Genomic DNA, 26,129 nt, shown 5'->3' on the forward strand with positions numbered 1-26,129 from the left:
ACCCATATTATGGAAGATTTTTGACAGATTTTATTAATGTGGATTGTAAGGGTTCTGTTAATATGTTCAACTTTGCTACTTGCCTGGGGCCTGTATGGTGTATGCAGGTCCCAGGTAAGTCCCATAATTTTGCTAATTTTCTCGATTACCATCACAATGAAATGTGGTTCTTTATTTTATGACGTTTACAGAGGAATTTCAAATTTTGGAATTATATGACTGAGCAAAGGTTTCACTACTTTGTTATGTTCATGCGACAGGGATAAACGTCAGGCTATCTATTGAAGGTATCAATTAATATTAGTATATACTTGTATTCTTCTTTGCGTGGTGTTGGAGTCGGTGGATTAGGACTCCCTCTGAATTCTTCAGAGAGGAATCAGAGTGCAGGGATTGAATTAAAACCTTTGGATGGATTGAATTATGCTAAACCACTGACACATAAAGTAGAGATGTACACTTAAGTTTCAGAATAAGTAAGCAAGTAAGTACAATAATTTCACGATTATAAGCCTCACTTGATTATAAGCCACACCTCTGGGTGTTGGCAATGTTTAGGTCTTTGTCCATATATAAACTGCACCTGATTATAAGCCAGACTTTCGTTGGCAGTGAACTTTCACAAAGTTGGCAATTAGTAACAGAATCGTGGGATCGCGGGGTTTACTGGCAGGTGCCGACCTTGGAAACATTATTTCCAAGCGAAAAAAGATACAGAAAATAGTTGCGGCAGTGCACCCTGAAAGCTTTATTTACAAGCAGAAAAAGATACGAACAATAGTGTGGTCATTTTGCAAGCATTTCCAACTGATCCGCATTGCCTTTAAACAGTCGCTCAGCCGTGCAGGTGGTTGGCCGGCAGAGCTCCGAGCAGAGCCACGTGGGCGGGTGACCAGCGGAGCTCCGAGCGGAGTTGCGCAGACGGGCGGCAGAACTCCAAGTGGAGTCGCGTGGGCAACTGGCGAAGCTCCGAGTGGCGTGCCAGGCCTCTGCCGCTGGGAAAGGGGGGAGCAGCCTGCCTGGTCGCTGCCCGGCCGCCTGGGGAGTTGGGGAGCGCCGCCGCTGCCCAGCCGCTGGGTCTGGGCGGACTCCGGCTCGGCGCGGGACTGCTGCACTTCTGGGTTGGCAAATTTCTGAACACCGTCCATATATTGGCCGCTCTGGATTATAAGCCTCACTTCCGGGTTCAGACCTAAATTTTAGTCAAAATGGTGCGGCTTATAATCGTGAAATTACTGTAAGTTTTAGAATAAACTTTACGTGCTTTTAGTGAGTAAAAGGTCTCAGATGCCAGAGTAGAAGTGCGAGTTCTAGTGAAGGTTGAAAAACATAGTCCTAGATACTAGTGTTTCTGTGGAGGCTCCAGGAACATAGTTTTAGACATAATAAAACTATAGTAAGAATATTGCTTACATTTTTCAGATAGAAAAAGATAGACCATATGCAAAGTTTATACGTAACCTGGCATGCTAAGAAACTAGAATTCTAATAAGTTAAGAAGTAGTGGTTCGAGTTTTTGTCATAGTTTGTTGGGAAGATTCTATATAAGGACATGCATTGGGGAGAGCTGGTGCTTTTTCCAATTTGCTTTTTGGTTTACTTTGCTTTTGTTCCTGCTCTCTCGCCGGCATCATCATGGTCCAAAGACGACAAGAGCAGCCCAACCGAGTCCTCTGGGAGTAGAATCTGCTTCTACTTGGGACTTAATACCAAAACTTAGCATGGATTTTAGCGCCTGTGATTTTTGCCTTTCGAGACTGATGTGCTTCTGCAATAAACAACTTAATAGCAACTATTAGCTGCTTGATTCATTAAAGAAGACAACTCAACAAATTGGTGCCTAGAGCACTGGAGAATTAACCACACAGCAGGGTATCTCAGCAAAATCTATTTGCCAATAATCTTTTGGGAGATTTCTTGGTTTTGTTACTCCTAGCACAACTCTTTTGATCAGGTTAGGGTTCTTTTTATAACGAGTTTCACACTTGTTTGTTATAGATTGGATGATGATACTAATTTTCCTTTTTTTATTATCATTTTTTTCAAACGTTTTAAAAGATATTCTGTTTTCCAATGGGTATTTTCATGCTCTCACTGGGCTATTTTTCAAAGGAGCAGGAGTGGAACAACAGTTTGTCTTGCTGGGGTAATATATTCATTTTTTTTTATTTCAGTTTTAAGAAATTTAAATACAGTAATTTTACTATTATAAGCCGCACCTGATTATAAGTCGCACTTCTGGGTGTCGGCAACTTTTCGTTCTTTGGCCATATATAAGCCGCACTGGATTATAAGCCGCACTTTAGTTCGCAGCGAGGATGTTCGCACAACTTTCGCAAAGTTACCAATTAGTAAGAGAATCGCAGGATCGCAGGGTTTACTGGCCCTCCGCCAGGGCTGTGTGGGCTCGGATCGGTGGCGCCGCCCCACCTCCGGGGCCAGGCGGGCTCCGGCTCGGCTTGGGGCTGCTGCGGACTCGCACTTCCGGGTTGGCAAAATTCATAACTTCGTCCATATATTGGCCGCTCCTGAGTGTAAGCCGCACTTCCAGGTTGGGACCAAAATTTTAGTCAAAATGGTGCGGCTTATAATCGTGAAAATACTGTAATTTGTGGTTTCTCTGATTGTATTGCGTGGTAAATTTTGACAAATTTTTTTTGGTGGGATTGCAAAAATGCTTTTTTTTTTGCAACTCCCCTTCCTGTTTTATGAGCAAAGTAATTTCTCAGTTCGGGGGTTCTTTTATCATTTTAATGGCTTTTGCGACGTATAATTGTCCTGGTTTAGGGCAAATTTGGGACGAAACCTCTGAATGGGGTCCCTCTAGGAAACAGATTCAAACAGTCCCTCACCCAACTGGTTTGGGGAAATATTTCCTTGGAGAGAAGTGGAAAAGAACAGTTTATTTAACAGGCAAAGCACTTCACAGCACAAAAATGAACAATACTAAACAGCAAAATCTCTCACCGCTCTGAAGAGATGACAGATTCAGAAGAGTCCCTTTCATGGGTTGCATCCCGACTCACTGAGTCTGTTCTAAGTCCTTCCGGTGCTGGGAAATGCCGCAGCCTAGGCCAGGCGTGGTCGCCACAGGTGTGAGCTCCCGGTGCTCTTCTGGGTTTTCAGTCCAGACCAGATTTGGAACAAGTCCAAGAAAAAAGAAAAAAAAACCCCCACAGTCTAGGGAACTTCTTTGCCTCAGCTAGCCAGAAAAACTAACCAAGTGCAAAGGAGAGCTCTCTCCTGCTGTCCACTGCAGTCAATACAGTCTGTGAAAGCTGCGGGGGAGCAAGTGCAGTTTCTGATAAGAAACTCTGCACGTCTTCTCTCCCCCTTTCCTTCTGGAATCAGTCTTAAAGCTACAGAACACAATATTCAGCAGCAACAGAAGAGATGATTGGGGATACAGGCATGATAAAGTCACCCCAAGACAATTATAGTTATTTTTGTAGTCTTTTTATTATTGTGCATGAGTGTAACAATTTGTTTACCATGTTTAATTTCATTATCTTGAGCAATTAGTAGGCTAGGTTCCTTCTAAATGGTCTCGTGGACCTGAAAAAAACTGAAGGTATATTTGGAATTATTCTATATGTTCACTTTCTTTTTTTCACTCAGTTTTAGATTTCTCATTTGTGCAGTGAGTTTAATTTTTTGTGATGATACATTTGAAGGCAAAGCTTTTGCCTCAATGACTTTATCTGTGGTGGTTATGGCATAGTTTGTTATTTTTTTACTATTTGTCATGAAGTTGCTTCCATCGGTATACAATTTCCAATTTGAGTTTTCCAAAGGAACGTCCTTTAGGTCTGGTCTGCTGGAACAAGTTTTTTCTACTGTCTGTAAATAATTATGTTCAGGCACATTGTTAAGTAATGTCATTGATAAAAATATTGCAGGGTTTATCACAGGTGTTTTTAGAGTAACATCATTTTGTTTTAATAACACAGATTTCTATTTAAGTATTTTGCTAGGGGATAATTAGTGTTCTCCCTTTTCTTCCAGCACAGATATTACTGCATGGGGTACATACATGACAATGTGCTGCCCAAGGGTGAATTTACAGGCCTCCTGTATTAGGAGGACAGTTATTGCTATAGTTTACAAATACGCAGGCCACCCTTGGCTATCATTACCTAGTTGTTTTGAAAAGTAGGTCACAGTTTTTTGCTGGTCCACAAGGTACTGTGCCAGTATTTTCAAAGCAACATTCGGTCACTTATATGTAAAATGTTTAAAAGTCTTAGTTAATCTGGCAGCCCCAGAGTTGGGAGTGACATCAAGGAATGTTTCAACTGTTTAAATGCAGCATTTGTATTCTTTGTTTACATGCTTGTTCTCTTTTCGGCTGTTTTAAGGGTTTTATACAGACGTTTTATTAGTAGTCAATAGTTTGATATTTATAGGCGACACTAACCATTCTCAGAAACGCTTGCATTTTTCTCACAGTGTGGGGGTCTGGAAGATGGCAGATGGCTACTTTTTGTTCTCTGATGAGTTTTCCACGGAAAATTTCTACTCCCAAGTAAACTACTGTTTTTCTGGTAACTTGTGGGATTTTTTTTGAGATTTGATACTTTGGCCCAAAAACTTCAACAGACTTACAGTGAACTGGATGCAGTTATCTTGCGTTTTGGCTGTAATTAAGATGTCATTAACATATTAAAGAATAATTTCTTTTGGGTTTTGTCTTTTTTAGTTCTCCAACTACTTCATCATTTGGTTTTTGAATATTGTCGGGCTATTCTTGAATTTTTACATTAAAACTGTCCAAGTGAGCTGGGTCGTCTTCTTTGTCTCAGGATTTTTCCACTCAAAAGCAAGGAGTTCTTGACTATTGTGCACAGGAATGTAGAAAAAGGCATTCTTGAGATCTAAAATAGTGAACTACTCTAATTTATTTGCTAGTGTGATTAAAAGAGTGTAGGGATTTGTTACAACTGGATTTATGTTTTTTGTTATTTTGTTAATTTTCTTTAAATTTTGCAATAATTGATAACTCTTATAATCAGTTTTGTTTACTGTCTGGATGGGTGTGTTGTATTTGGATTCACATTTTACTAATAACTCAAATTTGAGAAACTTTCCAATTATAGGTGCTAATTCTTTACGTTTTTTAAATTTCAAAGGGTATTTTTGCTTTACTGGTGTAGCATTTACTTTGACTATAATATTCACAGGTTCAATTCTTTTGGATTTCTCAGGAGAATTATTGGCTCACACTACTGGAATGACAGTATCTTCAATTTCTTTGGGAATTTTCTCCTAGCATTCTTCTATGAGAATAGTAGCTGCTTCAACAAATTTAGATTCAGGAATTATAACTTTCATTTCTCTTTTTTTGGAAAATTGAATTTTTTCTTCTAATTTTTCTAATAAATTTCTGTTTAATAATGCCATTGGGGAATTTGGCATATATAGGAACTGGTGAGTCATTCAGTGTTTTTCCAATTTAAATTTTAAAGGTTGGAAGAAAGGCCTTGTTTTATTTACCTCGGTAGTTCCGACCACAGCTACAGTATTTTGGCTTAGTTTACTTTTTAAAGTATTTAATACAGAATATGTTGCCCTTGTATTCACCAGAAATTCAGTATCATAGTTTTCCAGTTTAACTACAACCTAAGGCTCTGCTGGGGATGATGTCTTTGGTCTTTGTCAGTTTTTATTCACATTTCTGGAACTGGGGGCATCTTTTTCACTGGTGTTGGACACTCTTTGAGTGTCCTCTTTTTTGCAGATGGCACATTGCTCATTGGCTAGAGGAGGAGGAAGAGGACACTTTTTTGGTGTGTTACATGACTTTCCCTTATCATACCTTTTCTTGTGCTGGGGTTAATTGCTATGTTTATTTTTCTTTGTTGGATCTTTATTTTGATATATTTTCCAGGCTACATTTAACAATTTACTTATGTTATATTGATGTCTTAAGTTTTAGCTTTCATATTTTTCAGATTCTATACTGCATTAGTATATAACTCTGAACTTCATATAAAGTGTTAAGAAATTCTCTTCACAGTTTAGTTAGACAAAACAATTATTTTCCAGCCTGAGAACCAAGGACACCATTACAGTTTCAGGCCCAAAAAGTGTAAACAACAGCAAATCGAGGAAAGCAAACTGGGAGGATGGGACTTCATAACCTGAAGCTGTAATTGGACAATTAACCCCAACATGTAAGTGGACCAAAACTTATAAAAGTGTGAAAACCCATGACCCATCATCCATCTTGGGTGTAGCCTCCTCCAGGTTCTTGTACTGTCCAAGGTGTATCCTTTGAAGGCCTTTTAAAAAATACCTACTTTATTCCTTTAACATTGTCTAGCCTCTGTTCCAGGTAGTCTCTCAAGGCATCAATATGTTTAATCTGTCTTTTGTAGTTTTCTCTTTATGTCTTTTGCAGATTGGTCTATAAACAGGAAAGCTAGGTGGGACTGTGGTTTAGGTGAGTTGAGGTCTAGATTAGTGTATTTTCATGCAGCCCCTTTGAGCCTATGCAGGAACTCTGTAGGGGTTTTATTTGTGTTTTGTTTGACTTATAATTTAGACCATTTCACTGCTTTAGGAATGGCACATTTCAACCTAAAGACCATGCATTTCTGGTATTGCTTTAATTTGTTCTGGTACATTGGGATTTCAACTTGGGTCTGTTAAAGGGAAAATATCATTAACTGACCTTTGGAGATTCTTAGCTGCAATTTGAGTTTTTATAGCAGATATAGCAGTTTTATTAACCATTTCTTTTTCTGTGCTATCTAATAATTTATTTAGCATAACATTCAGATCACTCCAATCTGGGTTTTGGGCTCTGATAGCTATTTTTACATGCATAACCGTCTTTTGGTTGTCTCTGTACTTTTCAACTGAATTTTTCTATTGCTGTAGTTCTCTGAGGGAAAACGGTGTCTTTATATAAACCATTCCCTGAGTTTCTATAGCTTGTCTCAGAGGTGCTTCTAATGCAGGCCCTTCTTTCTCTATTTTTCTTCAATCTTGTGTATTTGGCGATTGGACTGGCCACTCTTATGGATTCTCGAGCTACTTTTTCTTACTGCTCTCTACGGAGGAATTATGCGTGTCAGAATCATCTCATACACTTTTAATCGGGGCTGCTTTATTAGTATTAGATGTTGTCTCTGGCAAATGCCGTCAGAGACTACTTTGCTCTTAATCCTGGCACTAGCAGAATGGTGAAGCAGGAACCACGGTTGGCCCCCCCACCTCTAACTCCAGAGGAGCCAGGGGCAGTGATGAGTTTGCCTTTATCTCTGCCCTTGTTCCTGCCTTCAAGGCAGTCGGGGAGTAGCAGTAGGCCTGCACCCACCACCACTCTGTTGTCATAGGGGGCAGTGAAGGGCCTGCTCCTGCCTCCATCCTTGGAGTGGTCGGTGGTTGCGGTAGTGGCAGCAGCAATAGCACCTCCACCAGTGGACGGCAAAGAAGAGTTGACTGGCCAACATCCTAACAGCTCGAGCTGGAGCCTCCGGGAAAGGACCCCAACAAAAGAATCCCTGGACTTTTCTACCCTCACAGTCTGTGCTCCCGATAGTCTGGGGTCTTCCTGCTGAGTAATTTGCTCCTGCTGAGTCTCTGAAGGGCTGGTCACCTGGCTGGGTCTGCAAGTCCTCATGCCCTTTGTTAGGCAAAGGGTCGGCACCAGTTCACAGCTCTTTGCCTGGAGGTCCAGCCATTTCCCACCACCCAGAGCACAATCTGCATCTCCCACTGCAACTGCAGACCGAGCTATCAGCAGTAGCAGTATTCCTCAACACTAGCAAATCTCTTCTTTCGTAAAATGTCTCACTTCCTGCCTATTTCTGTTAGGAACAACTTGTACCAGTATGTTTTCAACAAAATAATATTTCAGAAAATAAAAGTAGATGCTGACAAGGAAAACTGCAAATCCCAGTTTAATTTTTTCACTGTGTTGTCCCAAAAGTAGGGTTCTTTCACCTGGTGTACAAGAAACCAATCCCCACACAGAGTGGAGGTATTTGTTTATTTCATGTCTGCACAGAGATGGGTGCGGGGTGGTAAATCCACAAAAATGGCACACCCTCAGTATGCCAGGTGCTAATTTTCATACACTTCAAACAGTGAAAGATCAATATTTCCCATATATGGAACAATCTAAAGCTATAGCCATTGGCTATACATTCCTTCATCTCCATTTAAAGATAGAGTGCATTAGTATTTTACCACATATGCTCTATAGAGAAGGGGCTTATGTGAGTAAGGGGCTTCTACAGCCAATGGGCGGGGATTTTCCTATGTTAATGACTAAAGGTCAGCACAAATTTCAAGCAAAATTCTTTGACTTTGTCAGCAAGTTATTACTGTGTTATATCCTGGTTTGATTTATGGTGTCATCCTATTCTTTTTGGGTTGTGGCTCTTAGTTTCTCCTAGCTATCTATAAAGTGCATTATGTATACAAGTGCAGAGAGTGAAGCTATGGTTTGATTACAGTAATTTCACAATTATAAGCCGCACCTGATTATAAACCGCACTTCCGGGTGTTGGCAACTTTTTGTTCTTTGTCCGTATATAAGACGGACCTGATTATAAGTCGCACGTCTGGGTGTCTTGGGTTACAATACAGGGTGTGATGAAAGGTATCTATTCTATCACCATGTTTTGAGGGTGGGGACAGTGATCCTTATCTCCGCAGGAGATGTCCTGCTAATGGGCCATCCATTGAAGCCAGGCGGGGCATTGTTCTTTATCTTTCCACAACCCATACTTCCTCCAAGGAGTCATTTTCTGCTAATGGCCCATTGAGTCCCACTGTGTGACTGATAAAATTACTTCATCCCATTGGAAGTTGCTCCAGCCAGGGGGAAGAGCCCAACATTTCCCACCAAGATAAAAACAGAGGTTTTGGGACATTAAGGTAGCCCTTTCTCCACTGGACTCCAGAGGAAAACCGGATTTCTCCACATCACCACTGGACCTCCGGAGGGAAACTGCACCTTCTAAAGGAGCACTGCTTCAACTGAATCACATCTGTCACTGCACGAGGACTGCAGCCACCATTGAATGGGACTGCTACCCAACACCCTGCCTGACAGGGTGTCAGGTTGTACTCTGACTTTGTCAGGGTTTGGAGTTTGTTTCTTTGTAGTACTGTATTTCTATTTTAATTTACCTAGTAAAAAACTGTTATTCCTAATTCCCATATTTTTGCCTGAGAGCTGCTTGATTTCAAAATTGTAATAATTTGGAGGGAGAGGGTTTACATCATTTCAAAGAGAGGCTCCTGCCTTTCTTAGCAGACACCTGTCCTCCAAACTAAAACAGCAACTTTTCATTCTTTGTCCATATATAAGCCGCACCTGATTATAAGCCACACTCTGGGTTCGGACCAAAATTTTAGTCAAAATGGTGTGGCTTATAATCGTGAAATTACTGTAGTTATTCACTGTGAGCAATTTATTTAGCCTACCCATAAAAACTTCTCACTTACTAATGACTAATAAATCTTTTACAATCTGTTTTACAATCACATATAAAGTATATCCACAGAAAACAATTAAAATAGAAGCAATTCTGTGTGTATACCTAATTCTGTAATGATAAATGCACAGATTTTCAGATAGCAGTATGTTGGAAAGTATAAAGTTTTGTGGAGCCTTTTCAATTTTTTAAATTTTTTTATCAGTAAGAAAATGAAAACTAAGATATATGAAGTCTGTTCTTTCTAAACAAAAGTTTTTCTGATAACATAATTACAATAACACAAAAATACTTTGTGGTATATATTTAATTATAGTTTTCACAGAATCATTAAGGTTGGAAAACACCTCCAAGATCATCAAGTCCAACCCTTCACCAATCACCATCTTGTTAACCAGACCAGAGCACTGAGAGCTACGTCCAGTTGTTCCTTGAACATCTCCAGGGATGGTGACTCCACCACCTCCTTGAGCAGTCTATTCCAATGCTTGACCACACTTTCAGTGAAGAAATTCTCCCTAATGTCCAAAGTGATACCCCACTCCCCCTCCTGACATCTTGAGGCCATTATTTCATCTTGTCCTATCACTGGCTACCTGGGAGAAAAGAATGACACCCACCTCACTACAATCTCCTTTCAGGGAGTTGTAGGGAGTGAGAAGGTTGCCTCTGAGCCTCATTTTCTCCAGGCTAAACACCCCCAGCTCTATCAGCCACTTCTTGTGCTCCAGACCCCTCCCCAGCTCCATTGCCCTCCTCCGGACTCACTCCAGCACCTCAATGTCTTTCTTGTAGTGAGGGGCCCAGAACTGGACACAGCACTCGAGGTGTGGCCTCACCAGTGCTGAGTACAGAGGGACAATCACTTCCCTGGTCCTGCTGGTCACACCATTTCTGATCCAAGCCACGATGCCATTGGCCTTCCTCCCCACTTGGGCACACACACTGGCTCATGTTCAGCTGCTGTCGTTCAGCACCCCCAGGTCCTTTTCTTTGTGGGCAGCTTTCCAGCCACTCTGCCCCAGCCTGGAGCTGCATGGGGTTGTTGTTACCCAAAGGCAGGACCTGACACTTGTCCTTGTTGAACCTCATACAGTTGGTCGTGTTCCATTGCTCCAACCCATCCAGATCCCTCTGCAGAGCCTTCCTGCCCTCCAGTAGATCAACACTTCCAACCCAACTTGGTGCCCTCTGCAAACTTACTGAGGGGGCACTTGATCCCTTTCTCCAGGTCATCAATAAAGATATTAAAAAGGGCTGGCCCCAATACTGAGCTTTGGGGAACTCCACGGATGACTGACTGCCAATTGGATGCAGTTCCATTCCCCACCACTCTCTGGGCCTGGCCATCCAGACAGTTCCTAGCCCAGTGAAGACAGCACCTGCCCAACCCATGGGTTGCCAGCTTTTCCAGGACAGTGCTGTGGGAGACAGCATCAAAGGCTTTACTGAAGTCCAGGTAGTCACACACACAGCCTTTCCCTCACACACTAGGTGGGTCACCATGTCATGAAAGGAGATCAGGTTGGTCAAGCATGACCTGCCTTTCCTAAACCCCTGCTGGTTGGGCATGATGCCCTGGTTGTCCTGCACATGCCATGTGATCACACTCAAAATGATCCATAACCTTCCCAGGTACTGAGGTCAGGCTGACAGGCCTGTAGCTCCCCAGATCCTCCTTCCAGCCCTTCTTGTTTATGGTTGTCACATTGGCACCTCCAGCCACCTGGGACCTCCTCAGTTGACCAGGACTGCTGGTAAATGATGGATGATGGTTTGGTGACCTCTTCTTCCAGCTCCCTCAGTGCCTTCTGGTGAATCCCACCTGTCCCCATAGACTTGTGAGTGTCTAAGTGGTTCAGCAAGTCACTGCCTCTTCCTGTCTTGCAAGGGGTCTATTCTGCTCCTCATGCCTGTCTACCAGCTCAGGGGCCAGTTGCCCTGAGGATAACTGGTCTTTCTGTTAAAGACTGAGGCAAAGAAGGTGTTAAATACCCCAGCCTTTTTCTCATGGTCAGTGACAATATTCTCCCCTGCATCCAATAAAGGATGGTTATTTCCCTTGACCCTCCTTTTGTTGTTGATATATTTATAAAAACACTTTTATTATCTTTCACAACAGGAGCCAGATTAAGTTCTAGCTGAGCTTTTGCTCTTCTAATTTTTTTCTACATGACCTCACTACATCCTTGTACTCTTCTAAGCTACCTGTCCTTTCTTCCAAAGGTGATAAACTCTCTTTTTTCCTTGAGTTTTATTGAAAGCTCTCTGTTCAGCCAGGCCAGTCATCTTCCCTGCCTGCTCATCTTTCGGCACATGGGGACAGCCTGCTCCTGTGCCTTTATGTTACCTTCTTAAAGCACATCCAGCCTTTCTGGAGCCCTTTCATTTTCAGGACTCTTTCCCAGGGGAGTCTCTGAACTAATGCTCAGAAGCTCAGAAAAGGCCAAAGTCTGCTCTCCGGAAGTCCAGGGTAGAGGTTTTGCTGACCCCTTTCCCTACTTCACCAATTAAAGGAATGAGTGTGTCTTTACAAACAGACAATATGAGCCAATTTGTACATAAGACCAGAGATTGACAGATGGCATAGTAACAGAAAGGAACCATAAAATTTAGAGGAATGTTACTAATTGACAAGGAATGTTGCTCAACCAAGGCCGTACTAAATTCCTGAATTTAAAGAAGAACAGAGATTCAAAAAAGGGGGGGGGGGGGGGGGGGGGTTTGCATATTTAAGGGAACATGTACAGTAAATTCACAAATACAAGCCGCACTGAGTATAAACCACATCTATGGGTGTTGGTAAATATTTCGTTCTTTGTCCATAAATAAGTCGCACCTGAATATAAGCCGCTCTGTCGTTCGCAGTGAGGACCCGCGTGCAACAAAGTTGCCAAATACTAACAGAACCGCGGCATGGCGGGGGGTTTACTGGCTCAACTAAGGCTGTGCAGGCAATGGCGGCGCGGGCTCCCCCCCTCCTCCCCGAGCCGCGGCAAGGGCGGCGCGGGGCCCCCGCCGGCTCCCCAGACCGCGGCAATAGCGGCGCGGGCTCCTCCCCTCCTCCCCGAGCCGCGGCAATGGCGGCGCGGAGTCCCCCCGTCTCTCCCCCGGGCTGTGGCAGAGGAGGGAAGGACAGAGCTCTCCTGCCTCTCTCCCCGCCCCCCGTGCTGCCTGCAGGGAACCAGGGCAACAGAGTAACACTTTATAACAATCGCGAAATGCCGGCTTTTACTGGCAGGTGCTTGGCTCGGTGCCCTGGCTGACATGTCTGGGGTTGTAAATGTCAGAAAATTATTCACATATTAGCTGCCCCCGAGTATTAGCCGCACTTCCGGGTTTCCACCAAAATTTTTGTCAAATTGCTGCGGCTTGTATTCATGAAATTACTGTAATAGTCAATTCGGGAAGTCTGTACCTCTCAAGTACCACAACCAATGGAGAAAGAGAGAGGGTCGTGTGGTTGGGAAAATAGGATAAAAAGGAGGCTGTATTCTCCAACAATTTGAGAAACCCCATGGGAAATGCCCCATGGCCTCTCTCTTTATTCGAATAAACTTACAGGACTCCTCTGTCTCCTTTTTGGGCATAAACCTGTGGCGTTGTGAATTTTTCCACACAATCAAGTTTTGAAAACTCTATCATTTCATGATCACTGTGCCCAAGATGGCTTTGACCACCTCATCCCCCACTAGCCCTTCTCTGTCTATAAACAAGTCCAGCAGGGCACTACCCTGGTAGGCTCTCTCACCAGTTGTGTCAGGAAATTCTCTTCTACACACTCCAGGAAAATCCTAGACTGTTTCCTCTCTGCTGTGTTTCGTTTCCAGTAGACATCTGGCAGGGTAATTTTTTGAAGTTGCATGACATGTTAAATTCAGAATTACCTACTGTTTAATTATTAAAATATTTGGTTCAGGCTTAAACTATTTTACAAATTCAGCATATGCTTGTTACAAACAGCATTGTAATACAAAAATCACAGAAACACAGATGTAACAGCATAAATATTAGCTATTAATCTTATTTTAGAGACACTGAACTACTGCAGAGTAGCATCTCAAATGTTCCTGCCCATGACTTGCAAATTTTCTCAGATTCATTTTTTAAAAAAATATTATGAATGCTATCCTCATCTCAGAGACAACTATAGTGCCCTTTGACTATGAGAGGCTCTCAATTTCAACCTCTATTTAGAGATTTCTCCTCAACTTGGATGATTTACTTAGATGCAAGATTGTCTTTCTGGCCTAAACTCCAAGCTTTCCAAATTGTTTTTGTTATTCAGTACTCCTATATTGAAACATTAATCTTAGAAAAATTAAGATTTTAGTTAAACTTAAATAATTGATTGATCGTCTGTTATCTCATGTTTGCTCAGGTGTGCTTACAATGGGAAAAGACGAAACTGGTAAGCAGGCCTGAAGAAGCGCGAACAATCGCAACCAGAAACCCATTCTTTGAAAAATTGGAATATCCCCAGAAATCATTTGTATTGTCATTAATAGAAAAGGGTCGAAAGTTCAGGGCAAGGAAGACTCACCTTACTTCCTCCTTTTAGGACTCCTCCCCACAAAAACGACCCCAGACTTAATTCAAGAAGCCAACCACGCATGCTTAATAGCCATTCAAGCTAATTACCATAGGAAGCAGGGGATGGGAGGGGCTGGTATTATGAATATGTATTTATTTAAACCTTTTGTCAATAAATAGACTCTGTGACCACTTGTAATTTCGCAGTGCGTATTAGGGGGCTACCCCACGCTGCTGCCCAGCGGTGAATAAACATACTCTTTCTAACTTTAAATTGTTAGAGAGTCTTTTGTCCGTCACAGTTGAGTATCGGTACTAGACCAATACTCATATTTTGGTAAATCAATATACTATGTTATATTTTCATGGATGTAGCCAGCATCTCAGATAACCAACAACCTTTTAGAAGTACTAGGCCCTGAGAATAAGCACTTAGATTGTTACTGTTGCAGCGAGCCTGTAGCTGCCAGATAAATTTGGCCATATCAGACTCCCAAACTCGACCAGCCTAGAAGTAAAACAAGTCATCAGGTAAGGCTGGGAGAAGTTGAATTCCAACCCAAGCAGAGGCCTCAACCAATTCCATTTAGTCCTGAATACAGACACATCACTGGTCAGAGAGTTGGGTGGTGCAGAGATCCTAACCAATCGGCTATCCAAGCCCGGGAAATTCAAACCCCCTATAAAAGGGGCAGCTATAATAAACTCAGTGATGTTTGTTAATGACCCTTGGTGAATCTGTGTTGTTTCTGTCTCCAACCAACAACCCCATGTAATATGTGATGATAACCGACCTGAAGACAGCAACCATTTCGTGTGCACAACAGGGGAGACAGACACAGCATGCGTGGAGAGCCGCCAAAACAGTGAAAAAGCTGCAATACAGCAAGGAGAGCTGTTTGCATTGGAAAGCCACCCAAATCCAGATTTCTTTGTAAATACTCCTTGTAAATATGTTATAAATGAGAAACAAAAAGTCTCGATATTCATCAAAATTTATATTGCTTTATTTTATATAGACAAAGCAAAGCAGCGCTGGGGAGGCATGAGGGGTTACTGCCCACTCCACGCTCTGTGGAATCTTGGTTTGCAGCTTCTTCTTACAGCGTGGTCTCTTGTGGTAATTAATAATTTTTGGGTTTTTTTGCTATCATTATTTTGTCAGGCAAGCAGTGGTGGCCGAAATAAACATCCGTGTGAAAGTCTCTGGGAGTCAGCTTCATAGATAACCGTCTGGTCTTGGTAGATAAAACCGGCAGAAATCGGGAGGTTCTGGTCTTTGTAGATAGGCAGTCATTGATAAAACAAAGGCAGGAGGTTTGATTTTACAAAATCTATTGAACTATTGGAAAGTGATTTTACAAACTGGTAGTAGATACAAATTATTTAGAAAGCATCATATTCATAACAGGGAGATTTTCCTCTATCAAGTGTCCATGCTTTACTTCAGACCTTAGTATTCTGGTTTATACAAACCCCAATACTTTTATGATTAACACGAATCTTTTATCAATTATCACAAATAGAAGAAAAACTCCGACGTAAACATAGCAAGATGGATTTCAGCAGAGAAAAACCCAGTCGTTAAGGTATGAACCCTTTTTCTTCAACAGAAGATAAAGTATAAGCAACAAACTCTGGAAGCCGCTATGAAGATTATAAAACCCTGGAGACTTGTAGAACAGACTTTAGAAGCTGCTATGGATACTATGAACATTATAAAACCCTGGAACTTTGTTTCGAACTTACTGGGGTGGTTGAAAGCCAAGCGAGATGCAGGGACAGCAGTGGAAATGCCACGGGGACAGCCCGCCGAAAAACTCCAACATGGGGGACAGGACATAGTACGAGAGTCACTCACCCAACATGGCGGTCGCGAAGTGTGCAGGAGCTGCCCGCTCAAGGTGGCAGAGTGCATGCACCGTAGGCAAACCCCGCCAAAACATCATAAAATGACAGAACGCGGGTGGTAGCCGAACATGTGGAGGTAGCTGCTGAAATCGCCTCTGTCGTGGAGCCTGGGACTCCCTCTGGTGCACCCACCAAATCCCGGAAGCATCACAGCATCAGAAACTGGAAGAGAAGCTGACGACCCTGCTGCCGGAGCTCTCCTGGCGTCGCCCATGCCATACGAAGAGCCGCCGGTGCCCGGGGCCGCGGAACGCCGCATCCCGCCGTGTCCACAGACGGATGAAAAAACAAAGGGGGAGCAGCAGCCCTTATTTGCAGGAGCTGCCCCGTCTCTGCCGGCTCGGTAGCGTTTGCATTTCAAGCCAGTTCGCCCTTGCCGCGACCTCACGAACCACCGCTGCTGCCGCCGGGTGCATCCTCGGAGTGCCCGGGACCACCCGCGCTCCAGTGGCAAGAGCCATCACTTTGCTACATGCCCCTCGTCACCATAGACGCGTCTGCCACGTCCACTTACAGCTTTGGTGCGCAGGCGGGAGCCAGCAGTCAAGTGGCGCGTGACGTCAGAAGTGCCAGTGCAAAACTGCGCGGAGAAAAACCAAAGACCGCGGAACGCCGTTTCATAACAAAGCCAGGGCTAGAAAAACCTGGGAAACACTGAGGCAGCTAGCGCCGTCAGCCCCCAAGAGGCTGAGAGACTCGGCAGATGCGGGCGGCGCCCGGAACCGCAGGACATAGCATGATGTCGACCCTTGTTCCCCAATCCATTTAATCCTAGAAGGCGTCCTAACAGCATCACAAAGAAGCTCTCGCTGCCCCGCCCCATGCGGCATCAGCTGGATCCGTGTAGTGGCAGGTGGCTGGGGCGGGGGGGCCCCCTCCTAGCCGCCCCCTCCTAGCAGCACGTTTCCCCTTCCGCCTGCCCTCTGCAAAAGCGGACTGGCGGCGACAGAGGCGGAGGAGGGCGGGGAGCAGCAGAGCAAAGCGAGGCGGAGGCAGCAGCAGCAAGAGGGGGAGCCACGGGGACCACTACGGCAAGAGCGCACAATGCCAAGCACATAGTGGAGACCACATGGCAGCACCAACAGAGGCAGCACCGTGCCCCTGCTCCCTGCACGCAGCAAGATTGCCCGGAGGGGTACGGCCGCCATCTGATACTCTGGCAAGACCCTGCCAGCTGCCCCAGAGCGGTCCCCAACCCGCGCAGCTCCCGTCGCTCCCATTGCAGCCAGGGTCCCGTTCACTGCAGACCCTCATAAACTAATACTGTACTGAAAAAGAGAAATAGAGAATTATTAAACAAGCAATAAGAAATGCTAACAAAACTGTACGTTTGCTATAATTTACGGTGCTTAGAAGAACAAGAGGAGAGCAAGGCTACAAGGTGGGGGTCAAGGGCTAGAATGCGCAAACAGGATGCAAGGACAAAGACACCACAGGATAAAGGGGTCCTCAGACCCCTGAGACCAGGAAAACTGATATCAAAATCCGGAAAATGACCAAAGGACTAAAAAGAGAGCATGTGCAAGGAGGCAAGGTGAAAAGTTCAACTGAGAGCAAGAATATTTACTTCATCCCAAAGACCCCCAGACGACCCCCAGACGACCACCAGAGCAACCTAAAAGGAACAATGCACAGCCGCAAAGAGGGGTGAAGCTAATTTCAGTATGAAGTGGGGATTGGCAATGAATATGTATTAGGCGAATTGTGTATTCCTAGTTTGTAGAGAATAAAAGGAGAGGCACAGGTCGCCAAAGGTGTGCATGTTTTTGGAGGAGCTGTCCCCCATGCATCTCAGCACTGAATAAATACATACCTACTCTTATAACTTATTTTGTGGGTTATAGAGAACTTTTCAGTGCTGGAAAAAAAGACCTAACAACAACTAACCCCTTCCTCAAGGAAACGACAACATTTGCACAGCCTTTTGCAAAAACAACTGCAGGCTAAACCTGTCGTTTCCTGCAGCTGGTCCATGAAACTTTTCTGTTTTTATTTTTCAGATAGCAATTACTACACGATTTGGGGAGTCAGTACTGTTGTTGAACCTGTGTTACCACTATCCAAAACCTTCATTTAAAATTGCTTCTATGAATAGATACTTCTGTAATAATTGTAATTGTAAACTATCCTTTCAAGCAGAAATTAACTGATGTGTTGTTACCCTTCAAAAAAGAGAAAACATTAAGGTATTAAGGTATTTTCTTCTCCTCTTCCAAAAATCTTACAGTTTCAGATATAAGATTTCAAAATCTAAAATATGTCTTGTTCTTAGTAATTTTAAATTGTACAAACAACACAACACAAACATTTTATTCAAAGATTAAAGCTGTTAACTATTTTAATTTACATAACAATTAACAAATCAACAACAAATCAGTCAAGCTTACAACATAAAGCTCTAAACCTTAGAAGGTTTTTGAGAAAACACCAAAAGGTAAATTATTAAATGTTTGTAAAAGGAAAAACCTTATTAGAAAGCATGCTAAGTTTAGAATGGTTTTTTCTAACTCTTCATAGTAAACTGCTTCCAAAATAGACTCATACACTGAACTCATACAATATTCATGGTAATATTTACCTAGACTTCATTAACTTACAGTGCTGATACTTGCAAATGCAAACACAAATTATGAAACCCAATATTTAACTGAACACACTTAGTACTAACTCTAGATAATGGCAACATAACACAATATATTTGTAACATTTTAGAATTCAAAGACATTGCTTGTTTTAAAGGTCCTAAAAAAACATTCTAAGTTCATGAAAACAAACATAGAAGTACTAATTTGGTGTAGAAGTGTTTCATCAGCAAATTTCAGTTGCAGAGTTTTCTAACTGAAGCTTTGCAACCTGTCATCATTTTCAAGCTGAAAATCATTTTCACTCATGCCAATTCCTATTAAAGTCAATGACAAGTTTCCAAATATAGCAAGTCTGTCACTGCTATCACAAAAATACTAATTTACATGTTTTCTTTTTTTTGAACCAAAATTTAAACATGCCTTTTACTGTTCAGTTTTTGCAACTAAGTATACAGATGCAATAATCACAAAACTAAAGATATTTGAGATTACAAAAAGATTAATGACCATGTATGAAAAAGTAATAACAAGAACTCCTAATTAACAAAAATTATTTGTCCTACAAGAAACACGTGGGCAACTGTCTGAGGCCTAGGAAAATCCAGCCAGGGTTTTTCTCAGGTTGCACGAGCCTTGCTCTCAATTTGCTCAAGGACAAGAACACAAAACAAAGATTAAACACCTACTAGAGTGCGTGATGTTATTCATGGAGTGTGTTTCTGGAGGGATGTTCCTTCTCTGCCCAATGAATTGTCTGTAATTTATTTTGCACAATGTGTATTATTTAAACCCATGATTTCCTTGAATAAAAGCTCTTTCTTGCTCTTGTAAGAAAAGTCACCATGTTACTGTCTCCATCACCGCTCTTGAACCCCGAACTGTAACAGAAACATATTAATTAAAGATGCATAATCATCCCAAAAACATGTTTAAATTAATTAGAATTGTTAATTAGCCCATGTATACTATAAATTCTCACCTTCCTTTTTTATTTTCGTTAACTCTAACTCAATCTCAAAACTAACAAAAAAAGGTTCATTATTTACACTACTGCCATTAGGTAATGATGTTAAACATACTGATGATAGTAAAATAGCTGTGTGAGTAACTTAATTCCCTTCAACATAAAAAAAAACTTTATAAGTGTCCTTAAATAACAAAATTATTCAAATTGTTAATTCTGTTCTGTAATGCTGCAAACTATCTGTATTTATAGAAACAGACAACCCAACTAATTTTACACTGTTTTTAATATTGTAACTTTATATAAAAATTTTACAAATACAACTAAATAATGTTGCTACCATAATATCTACCCATCAAATAGTACACTAACATCACAATCAAGCAAAAAAGCCTTCACAAGAAATCCAAAAACTCTAAAAATACCCCTTAAACCATCTAAGGAGCTCTTAGAGTAACAATTTACTTGTGATTTTACTCAAGAACTTCAAAACTCAAATATCTTAAGGGCATTACTAACAATCATATAGCAACATATGACCTGTAAAACCTAAGACAAAGAGAGATTTCCTTTGATAGTTTTGAATTAGTTTGTTTGTGACAAAAAGGTAAATGATACTTTCAAAAGAGTTGTATATATATATGTGCATAGTTATAATTATTTACAACTTTTTTATAATTTCATTAGTTATTTAGCTAGGGATAAATGACAAAGAACAGTTATTCTATGAATCATTACTCAAAGATTTCTTTTAAATATATAATAGGGAGGCCTTACCAGTCTAGGTCTTAGCCCTGGCCAGGCTATGGCCTTGACTAGCAAAGGAAAATATGCTATCAAACCTGTGGATGATACAATTCCTCCAAAACCATCTTCCCCTGGCCCCTGGAACTTACTATAATAGATAAGGTCTCCTAGATACCAAGGCTGAGCCAAATTCCTTAATAATTTGGTCACTCTCTAACACTTCGGAAGATAATTGGTTAGAAATTAGTTTGTGTAATTGGTCAGTTCACCTTTAGAACTTTTGACTTAGATTGGATGATTTTTTTTGTATAAACTTTTTATTGGCTGTAGTTTGAATATCCCTTGAACTTATAAATGTGACAGTCTCAACTTTGTCTCTGAGAGATGCTGCTTGACCACCCTTCGCATGAAATAAAGATTCTTGTGGAAAGCGTCAAGTAAGGCCTCCGGTCTTTCTCTGCTGGCTAATGTAAGCTCCTGAGAGATGCCTGATCGATATTAGCACTCTCAGGTCCTGGTAAAACAACTACCAGAGACAAAAAGAAAGTTTACACAAACCCAGGTGGTTTTGTACAAAAAATAAAAGCAAGTCACTTTAACTTGTTGATTTGACTTTGTAGAAGCTGAACCCCTTTCCTTTGAGATAAACATGGAAGCCTTGTCCGCAAGAGGTTTTCCAACTCCTCATTGTGAAAAGGAGGTTCCTCAGCCATGGCAGACCCTGAGTGATATTAAAACATATAAGGAGTTTTAAGTTTCACCTTATTACAGTAATTTCCCAATTATAAGATGCACTTGATTATAAGCCGCACTTCTGGACGTCGGCAACGTTTTGTTCTTTGTCCATACATAAGCCACACCGGATTATAAGTCGCACTTTCATTCACAGCGAGGATGTTCGCGCAACAAAGTAACCAATTTGTAACAATCACGCGATCGTGGGTTTTACTGGCAGGTGCTCAATTCGCGAGCTCTGCTCCCTCTGTGCTGCCAGAGGGAGAGGAAGCCTGGCCTGCTGCCAGCGGGAGTCCGCCTCCCCCTGCCACGCAACAGAGTAACCAATTTGTAACAATCGCGCAATTGTGGGTTTTACTGACAGGTGCTCAATTCACAAACTCGACTCAGCTCGCATATCGCACTTCCAGGTTGGGAAATTTCCGAACTTTGTTCATATATTGGCCACTCCGAAATATAAGCTGCACTTCTGGGTTGGGACCAAAATTTTAGTCAAAATGGTGTGACTTATAATCATGAAATTACTGTAATTTTGTTCAAAAGTCCATGTTTTGTTTTAATTATAGTTGTTAAAATCAAAGAAAGGGGCAGAAGTGTGGGGTGGATTTACACCACCCTCAAAAGTCTTGGGTGTTCTCATGTTCTCATGCTTTTCTCATGTTCTCATGTTTTTCTCATCTTTTTCTCATGTTTTTCAATCAATTCACAACATAACCCAGCAAGCTGACAGCTTGTCAGAAGCAGAAGATTGTCAATGGTAAGACAATCTGTCCATCACTCTACTCAAACTGCAAGACTCAAATATTTAGAAAACATCAGTGGTAGAAATATGTGTGTTTTTAATTGAAATAGTTTTAAGTTAAATTGTTTATTGTTTCTGGTGTTAAGTTGTAAAATTGTAACTTCTAAGTAATAAACCTGCGGTATGCCATCTTCAAAACTTGTATCACTGATAATCCCTTTTAACAGCTCCTGAATGTAAAGGATCAGAGGAAGTAGGAGAGAAACTATTGGGGAATAAGAGTTGTGGAGAAAATTTTTTGTATGCAGTCCACACTTATAAAACTACTCAAGTGAAGAGGATTTTTGTCTGTTTATTTTAGAGAAACTGAAGTTCCACATGAGAGAAAAAAGTCATGTTTTGACCTGTTACCAGTTACTTTCCATATGTACAGTAAATTCACGAATACAAGCCGCACTGAGTATAAACCGCATCTCTGGGTGTTGGCAAACATTTAGTTCTTTGTCCATAAATAAACCGCACCTGAGTATAAGCCGCTCTGTCGTTCGCAGCGAGGACCCGCGTGCAACAAAGTTACCAAATACTAACAGAACCGCGGCATGGCGGGGGGTTTACTGGCTCAACTAAGGCTGTGCAGGCTCGACCCGCTAGGGGCTGCTGACGGGACCAGGTGGCCCAGTTCGGCGCTGCCGCTCGGGGCTGGCCGCCGCCTCTGGGTTTGCTCGTGCCGGTCCCGCTCCCGCAGCGGCGCCGGTCGGGCACGGAGAGAGCGCCCCGCTCACGCCGCGGCGCCGACCGGGCACGGAGCACCCTCTGCTCCTGCCACGGCGGCGGAGGGCGGGGGTAGAGTGCCCCCCCTCCTCCCGGAACCGCGGCAATGGCGGCGCGGTTCCCCCTCCCCTCCTCCCCGAACTGCGGCAATGGCGGCGCGGGCTCCCCCCCTCCTCCCCAGGCCGTGGCAATGGCGGTGCGGGCCCCCCCCCCTCCTCCCCAGGCCGCGGCAATGGCGGCACGGGTTCCCCCCACCCTCCCCGAGCTGTGGCAATGGCGGCACGGGCTCCACCCCCCCCCCCCCGAACCGCGGCAGAGGAGGGAAGAAGAGAGCTCTCCCGTCTCTCTCCCCGCCTCCCCGTGCTGCCTGCAGGGAACCAGGGCAACAGAGTAACACTTTGTAACAATCGCGAAATGCCGGCTTTTACTGGCAGGTGCTTGGCTCGGTGCCCTGGTTGGCACGTCTGGGGTTGTAAATGTCAGAAAATTATTCACATATTAGCCGCCCCCGAGTATTAACCGCACTTCCGGGTTTCCACCAAAATTTTTGTCAAATTGCTGCGGCTTGTATTCGTGAAATTACTGTACCATTACTTTCCCACAGTTTTGTAACATCTGGTTACCTAATGTTTATACTATTTTTTTGTTAAAATGCCTATCTTTCTAAATAGATATTTGTAACTCCAGTTTCAGCTGTTGTCTTCACATACCTAAGTCCCTGAATGACAAGCAGTTCCACACACTGCTCTAAGTCCCTTTCATGCAATCATTCATGCTGTATGGATTGATAGATTATTATGTGCTGAATTAAGCCATTCTTTTTAGTTGGGCAAAAGATTATGATTGATGTAATTTATAATGTCAGATTTATAAAATATATCTTCCTCCAGTGTCTTATTATGTTTTACACATTAGCATTATCATACATATTTACACATTATTTTATTATTCAGACTCAAATATCTCCCAAGCAAGTTCATCCTTCTTTATAATCTTATAATAGATTTCTCTTTCTGCAAAACAGGAAAGAAGTTTGAAAAATACTTTTAATTGTCTGTTTGCATCTAAGAGACTATGCATGAGTGAGAATGTATTGCTTTTTGCTAGCCCATAGATTAACCAGCTAGCCTTCAAATAGGGAAGCCAGAGTTTTTCCTCTATCGCCATCTGGTGGAAAAAAAGCAGGAAGGTTGTGCCTTGGCTGTTTACCAGCAGTCAAGCGATTACAGTAATTTCACGAATACAAGCCGCACTGAGTATAAGCCGCATCTCTGGGTGTTGGCAAATATTTCGTTCTTTGTCCATAAATAAACCGCACCTGAGTATAAACCGCTCTGTTGTTTGCAGCGAGGACCCGCGTGCAACAAAGTTGCCAATTAGTAACAGAACCGCAGCATGGCGGCAGGTTTACTGGTTCAGCTCAGGCTGTGCAGGTTAGACCAGCTCGGGGCTGCCGACAGGACCAGGTGGCCCAGTTCGGCGGGGTCACTTGGCGGGGCCGCTTGGAGCCAGTCGCAGCCATGGCGGCACGGGGCCCCCGCCGCCTCCCCGAGCCGCGGCCATGGCGACACAGGGCCCCCCCGTCTCTCCCCTGGGTTGCGGTAGAGGAAGGAAGGAGGGAGCTCTCCTGCCTCTCTCCCCGCCCCTTGTGCTGCCTGCAGGGAGCCAGGCTCCACCCGCGGCGCAACACAGTAACCAATTTGTAACAATCGCGAAATGCCGGTTTTTACTGGCAGTTGCTCGGCTCGGCACCCTGGTTGGCACTTCTGAGGTTGTAAATGTCAGAAAATTATTCACATATTAGCCGTTCCTGAGTATAAGCCGCATTTCCGGTTTGGGAGCAAAATCTTAGTCAAAATGGTGCGACTTGTATTCATGAAATTACTGTGCTTTCTCTTGACTGCTCCTGTGAACAGTGCTTGGGAATACACTCAGTTGCCCACTTTCCACAGACATGCACATGACGTATCTAAATTTCATGAGTATTAAAACAGGTTCTTGACTGAATACTCTAACTGATGGATTACACATTACCTTCTTTATTGGAATCTTTATATCCTGACATCAGATAATTCACAGTAAGGAGATTGTGCTGAACAAAAAGACCCAGTAGCTCTGGCTAAACCACCTTTTTAACCTTTCACCATTTTGGATAGAAGCAATCAGAGTATTTTGGAATGCCATAAATTACATGCATGTATGTTAAAAATTAGAAACTGTTCCTTAGTTGTTATGGGGAGTAAACATTTGATGCCTAAAGAGGCTACCTGGAACAGAGGTTAGACATTGTTAAAGGAATAAAGTAGGTATTTATTAAAAGACCTTCAAAGGATTCACCTTGGACAGTACAAGAGCCGGGTTGTGGCTCTACCCAAGATGGACGCAAGATGGCCAACTGGTCATGAGTTTTCACACTTTTATGTTTTTGTCCATTTACATATTGGGGTTAATTGTCCAATTGCAGCTTCAGGTTATGAAGCTCCATCCTCCTAGATTGCTCTCTTCAATTCGCTGTTGTTTATACTTTTTGGGCCTGAATCTGCAATGGTGTCCTTGGTTCTCAGGTTAGAAAAGTGTGTTTTGTCTAACTACACTGTAAAGAGAACTTGTTAACACTTTATATGAAATTCAGAGTCACACACCAATGCAGTACAGAATCTGAAAAATATAAAAACTAAACCTTAAGGCATCACATTCACGACAAATAATGGGTTTCTTGTAAAATAATGAGTCATAAAACCAACATGATAATTTTAGGGAAATAAAACAACTGGACATTATTTGCTTAATCCAGGAAAGAAGGATGAGAGGAAGACACTATGAAAAAACATGTGTTTGGGGTAAAAATTCAAAGAATAGAGGAAGATTTGTAATGTTTATTTTTCTTTTTGTAACTTTAAAGCTATAACGCTAACAAAGTGGTAAAACACAAAATGGATTTCAGGACAAAATTTATACCAAATAGGGTTAAGATGTAAAAGATTTATTGATATTTTCAGAAACATTAGATGGACATGATAATTACAGTAATTTCACAAGTATAAGGCGCACCGGAGTCTAAGGTGCACTTCCGGGTGTCGGCAAATTTCCAAACTTTGTCCATATATAAGGTGCACCGGTGTATAAGGTGTTTTTTTTTTTTGCAATGAGGATCCGCGCACAACAAAGTAATGAATTAGTAACGGAATTGCGCGATCACAGGGTTTACTGGCAGGTGCTCAATTTGCAAACATTTTTCACAGATTGGCGTAGCCTTTAAACGCAACCCCAGGTGCCCTCCCCGTACCGCGCGCCCCAGCACTCCTGTCCACCCCCAGCACCAACTGACGCGGCTCAGTTCGCAGCTCACACTTCCGGGTTGGCAAATTTCCCAACTTTGTCCATATATAAGGCACTTTGGGGTATAAGGCGCACTTCTGGGTTCGGGACAAAATTTTAGTCAAAAGGGTGCGCCTTATACGTGTGAAATTATGGTATTTAGAAAATTTTACTTGCGTTAGGGGTATTTTAGTGTACATGCTTCCAAACTAGATTCAGACTATTAAAGGGTGTCATTTCTCTCTTCACGTCAGTATAGATTTGAGAGTTCTTTTTCTGACCTAGCTATATGTTACAAGATCTGTGGGTCAGAAACAGAGAAGACTAACACCCCAGAGCTTCCATGTGACAACAGCCTGTTTTAGTGTTCA

General features: G+C 42.6%; 1 long non-coding RNA gene across 1 annotated transcript; it reads right to left on the reverse strand.

Moving 5' to 3' along the window:
- Nucleotides 1–14,970: 14,970 nt before the first annotated feature.
- LOC117005029 lies at nucleotides 14,971–16,835 on the reverse strand. The gene is made up of 2 exons (XR_004419746.1): nucleotides 15,735–16,835; nucleotides 14,971–15,262 (listed from the first exon to the last, which is right to left on the reverse strand). It is a non-coding gene; the product is annotated as an uncharacterized LOC117005029 (long non-coding RNA).
- Nucleotides 16,836–26,129: the final 9,294 nt, after the last annotated feature.

This window comes from Catharus ustulatus, chromosome W (assembly GCF_009819885.2).
Source record: "Catharus ustulatus isolate bCatUst1 chromosome W, bCatUst1.pri.v2, whole genome shotgun sequence".
NCBI classification, from domain to species: domain Eukaryota; kingdom Metazoa; phylum Chordata; class Aves; order Passeriformes; family Turdidae; genus Catharus; species Catharus ustulatus.